The following is a 6000-nucleotide window of genomic DNA, read 5'->3' as shown; positions in this document are numbered from 1 at the left end:
CCACTCTCAACAGAGAAAGTGAAGCGAAAGACAAATCCGCAATCTCTTTGCCCAAAGGCTAGGTCTGTCCCAAGCCTTCAGAGGTGGGCAGTAGCCCCAGAGCCTGGTAAGCTCATGGAAGAGGAAAAGAGACGATGCTGGCTGGGGTGCCTCCAGCAGGGCAAGGGCAGCCCTTGTTACCACTCAGGATATATTGAAGACGGGAGACAGACTGTAGCCACTCGTGCTGAACCTTTTACCCTTTAAAGGCTCTATCCCTAGAAAATGTAACTTGTCCATATTCTCCAATTTTAGCAAGCTTTTCTTCCTTCATGGGGGTGGGGTGGAGTGGGGTGAAATTTCTTGCTTCTCACCCTGACTTCACGCTAAAGAGGGTGAAGAAGGGGAGAGTCTTGAGTGCCCTCTAGGGACCAGTGGCTCAACTCATATTTGGATTCTAGCGAATCTACACTATTCTGATCTTGTCAGTGCCTTGCTCAAAATTGTCATAAGCTATCTGTTGCCTACTGAGTTAAGAACCAGTTCCTAAGGAGGCCATTAGGACCCTCTACAGTCTCAACTGACCTTTTTTTTTTTTTTTGTCATTAGAATGATTTTAGGATTATGGCATGCAGAGCAAAAATAGGAAAAGAATGCAAATATAATCATCCAATAAAGAGGTCAGTTGGATCTAATCAAGAGGGGAGGGAACCTGTGTGGTTACCAGATTTTTTCCAGACCTCATAACCTAATCAATAGGTCCAGAAAGAACTAGGTAAAGCATCATGGGAATCTAAACTGTACAGGAGGGTCTGGAGAACCCTGTTGACATAGCATCACACAGAAGGGACTTGGCGTGTTCACAGTGGTGGCAGAAGAATCTGACACATCTTGGCCAAGAAGCAACCTCAGGCTGCTGAGACAGGACTCCCCATTCTCCTGCAAAGATAAGCCCAGGAGGCTTGACGCAGTACCCTCAATGTGCTCGGGATGGTAAATGTCATTTAATCCTAAGACAGTTTAGAATTAAATACGAGAAAGATGAAATACACCAAATCCATAGTATTCATTTTTGTGTTAACTTTAGTAGTATTCTGTGTAATTTGGCATTTTCAATGTTTGTAAGATTTAGATAATGTATTAATTAGAGAATCTGACAAATTAGCTTGTGATTCCAACGTAAGATATATAACTGAATAATTGATTTTGGACTCGTGTTAGAGATTTTTACTAGTATGCAAATAATATCGAAAGAGAATCTGACGTCCTTTATAAGTTTAATATATTAGATTTATAAGAGTATTCGATTAATAGCTATTTGCTAGATATCTGACTAAGAGCGAGTAACTTGAACTTTTTGCCTTGGTTTTCTCACCTGTAAAATAAGTATGATAACAGTACCTGTTTCATAAGGTTGTTGCGCGGGAATGAATGAATTCATGCCAGAGCTTGCAATACTGTTTGACTTTTAATGAATGCTCAATAAATAAGTTATTGTTATTGTTACTAAGTATATGAGGACATTTTGTTTGTTAGATCAGGCATTTAATTACCATATTTAAAAGGCAAAGTGAATATACTATGTATATAAATGCTGATTAAAATGTTTAGGGAAATTTATTGACAATGTTGTAAGTGAAGTAGTTATTTAAGGGACCTTAGTGTATTCCAATTGAGTTGAAGGAGCATTAATCAGCCTCTTCGCAAGAAAGACAAGGTCCATGTTTCCCACTGTAACCCCAGCACCAAGGCATTTGGTACCTAATAGGTGCTCAATACATATGTGTTGAATTGAACTGACAAGTCATGTAAAAAAAAGATTCTAAGATGGTGTAACCCATAGACACTGTGAATTCAGACAGGGACCACAGGAGGAGGAGCTTTGAGGGAAGATATAGGGGACAGGCTTTAACCTACTGAAATTACGGCTGCTGTGTGACATGAGCTCCTGGTCACAGTCTGAAGTCTCATGTGTAGGGCAGACCCACGGGAAACAGTTTGGAACAGGAGATATATATTATGGGGGATCATCAGCAGAGCTTGGGTTCAGTGAGAGGAGGGCCCTTTGAAAATGATTGTTAAAACTCCCTAGATATATAAATAGATGAGATTAATGAATTAAGCTTAAAGGTGTAAGGAAAGATGGGTTTTTAAAGTTGTTATCTTAATATAGCAAATATTAATTTAAAAAAAACAAGTAACAATAAATAGTCTTTTCTGTCCCCTCTCCCACAAATCACCCTTAGGTATAAAAGAACTCATCTTGACATTCCTAACCTTGTTACACACTGCTCCCTTACACAAATCCCTTGTCTTGGCATCCCTTGAAAGCTCTTCCCAACTTTTTTGGGGAGTCCCCAGGGATAGAAACATGTGTTCAGGAACACTTATTCATCATCATCATCGTCAGCATCACAGCAGCCACCACCTATCATACCTGTATTTTGTACCAAGCAATTTACATGATTAATGGTAATGGGAAGAGCTAGTCATACCCAGCACTTACTATGTGCTTCCTGGGTGCCAGGCACTGTCGTTAAATCCTTTGTGAATATTATCTCCTTATTTCTTTGTCATGGGTGAAGAAAAGGAAGTTTAAAATGTTAAACCACTTGCCAAAGTCTCACAGGTAGGAAGTGGTACGGCCGGGCTTTAAACCAAGAATTTGACCGCAGCACCCATGTTATGATGCAACATGCCTCCCCAGTAATGGCCTGTGGCCTCTGAAAGCATGTGCTCTGGCCACTTGGGCTAGCACTCTGTGAAAATGCAGACCCTGCTTGGGCCAGTCCTTGACGTTCCCAAAGAGGTAAAACTCCTTTGAAGTTGCTCCCACAGTGTCAGGTTCCCATCCATCCTTATTGGGTTGGGGCTGTGCACATTCCTAAGCAGAGATGGGGAAGCTGCTGCTGCTCTTGGAACTCCATGCAGTTTATCAGTGGGTCCTGAAGAGTCCCCAGTTGCCCCAACTCATCTCTCTTTGTTTCTATCTCCCCCTAGGAGTTCTCACATGACTTCAATTCTGATTACCTGAGTGCTTACTATCTGTATCACCACTCACTTGGTATTTAGCACACAGTATAATTTTTTATAGGTAACCAGTCAATCAAATGACCATTCCAACTTTGTTGGAATCTAGCTCTTCTTTAATCTCTTACGGTAGATTTGTCTGCATTTTTTCTGAGACTGATTCTAGAATCTCAGGTCATTTTGAGTCTTTTGAATAGAGCAACTGGGGTTCGCAGGCTCACTTGTCTAGGGAAGTACAGTGGTCCTCTGTATCCACAGGTCCCTCATCTTCGGACTCAACCAACGGTAGATCGAAAATATGTGGAGAAAAAATACAAAAAATTCCAAAAAGCAAAACTCGAATTTGCCATGCACTGGCAACTACTTACATTGTATTTACAACTATTTACATAGCATTTATATTGTATTAGGTATTATAAGTAATCTAGAGATGATTTAAAGTATACAGGAGAATGGGAAGATGTGGGTGGGTTCTATGCAAATACTACGTGGGCCATCTTATATAAGGGACTTGAGTATCTTGGGATTTTGGTATCTGTGGAGGTCCTAGAATTATACCCCCTCATATGGTGAGGGCCATAAGCCAATGTCATTTGTATTTCTCTTTCTTTATTTATTTTTGTAATTTGTATTTCTGAGGAGGGTAGACACAGAGGTCTTCTATCACGAGTATTGAAGATCTACTGGGACCTCCCTGGCAGTCCAGTGGTTAGGACTCCATGTTCCCAATGCAGGGGGCACGGGTTCGATCTCTGGTTGGGGAACTAAGATCCTGCATGCCGCACGGCATGGCCTAAAAAAATTTAAAAATGATAAAAATAATAATTAAAAAATGATAATAAAAAAATTTTTTTAAAGATCTACTATGAGACTGGCATTGCACAAGATGCTGGTATATGGTCATGAACAAAACAAAATCCCTGCCCTCCTGCAGCTTCTGGATTGTGGAGGATACATGGTTGGAGAAGTACTGTGTAGAAAGAATAACGCAGTGCTTTCAAACTTTTTTGCAACTGAAATCCAAGAAGAAGTGCATTTTATAGCATGGTCTAGCACAAACACACACACCTATGCACATACATTTATATATCTGAAATGAGTTTCATAGAACAAGAGTCTTACTAAGTTTGACGTTCTCTGATATTTTCTATTTCTTTCATGAAATGTTGGTCATGGCTCACTAAGTTAATTTTGTGCTTCATCAGTGGGTATCAACCTGCAGTCTGAGAAAATATGGTAATGGTTAAGAGCACAACTCTGAGGCCAGGCTGATGGCTTTCAGACCTGGCTCCACCTTTTACTGTCTGGGTTTGAGCAAGCAATCTCTACATACCGTTGTTTCTCCATCAGCAAAATGAGATAATAATAATAGTAGTACCTACCTCATGGACTCCACTTGAGAATTAAATAAGAAAGGAGATAATGTGTGTAAAGGACTTAAAATAGGGCCTGACACAAGGTGAGGGCTCAATAAACATAGGTGGTAAATATTGGTTGTGATGATGGAAGGGAGAAATGAGGGAACATTTCCTAGAGGAGACCTTAAGGAGTAGTAGGAATTATTCAGGGGCAGGTTTAAGCAGATGAATAGAAGGAGAAGACAGAGAAGTTTTGTGCAGAGAGAGCAGCCCTTGCAAAAGTTGCGAGGTGCTAGAACTTCCTGTCTTGTATGACCTGAGAGCTTCCCAGTTTGGTTGCAGCCTGAGGGAGAAGTCTGTGACAGATGAGGTTAGAGATGCAGCAGGGGCTGAGATCACGAAGGGCCCTGCAGGCACCTCAAAGAATTGTAGACTTTAACGTATGTGTAATGGGACCTTATTAAGCCTGTTAAGCAGAAAAGTGACATGATTTACTTTTTTGAAAGACCATTCAAGCTGGAGGGTGGAGAATGGATTGGGGAAGGCAATTCCTGTGGCAGGGAGACCATGAAGGGTCTATTGCAGTATCTTGATGAGAGATGAGAGTCACCTGGACCAAGGTAAAAATGACAGGGAACAACTGCTTTAAAGGATCTAACTGATAATGGCACTTCAGGGAGAAAGGAGTCATGGATCACTCCTAGGTTTCTGGCTTGAACACCTGGGTGGTAGGCGGTGACAATCTCTTAGACACGCTGGACAAAAGAGACATTCCGTGTTTAATTATGTTGAATTCTGAGGTAAATGGAATCTTCTTGAAAATTAAAGTATCCTGGTTTTGTCAAATTGTTTTTTGACACTCTTTGGGATGTTTAGTAATTCCCTAAAGCAACGGTTCTTAAACTAGGGTATGTATGACAATCCCCAGGAGAATGTGTGTATTTGGGGGTGGGGTGGGACGGGGGGGGTGTGTTAGAAATGCGGGTTCCTGGGCTAAGAAGCCAAGATCCTGGAGAGACCATTTGGACTCCAGGATTTAAATAATCAGTCTGAATGACTCTGATGCAGGTACTCTCCAAATCACAATTTAAAAAACAAAGAACAACAAAAACTACCTCTCCTGTGTCTCTAACAGTAGTTTTTCTAGTCTCCACCCCTCCCTACTTCTCAGGCACTTGCTTGGGGGGGTCCCTATTGCTTCTGACTCCCTCCACTCATGGCTCATGAGAGTAAGGACTTCCTTTTCCTAACAGGTACATCTCCAGCGCGCCCAGAAAAATACTTGGCACCGAATGGGCCCTCTGGAAATGTCTGCCAAACGAATGAATGAGCGAAAACATTTATATATTGCTTTGTACAAAAACTTTAGCTTTTAAATACTTGGTTAGGGTTTGAAATAGGGAAGCAAAGGTGATTTCAAAGAAAGGGTGAGGGAGCGACTGGCAAGTCAGCGCGGAGGAAAAGGAGGGGAAGCCCCTCTCCGATTATCGAGGCACGCTCAGGAGGTCCTATTTCCCGGGGCTGGGGGGCGAGAAATGTGACTATTTACAGATTAGCAACCATCTTGGGTCGCCTGCGTTACTTCCCCGGGGCGTGCACATTTCCCTAATACAGTTGCTTTCGTGATTCCGGC

This window comes from Lagenorhynchus albirostris, chromosome 8 (assembly GCF_949774975.1).
Source record: "Lagenorhynchus albirostris chromosome 8, mLagAlb1.1, whole genome shotgun sequence".
NCBI lineage: Eukaryota > Metazoa > Chordata > Mammalia > Artiodactyla > Delphinidae > Lagenorhynchus > Lagenorhynchus albirostris.
The sequence above is the reverse complement of the archived record's forward strand: the minus strand, read 5'-3'. Positions refer to the sequence as shown.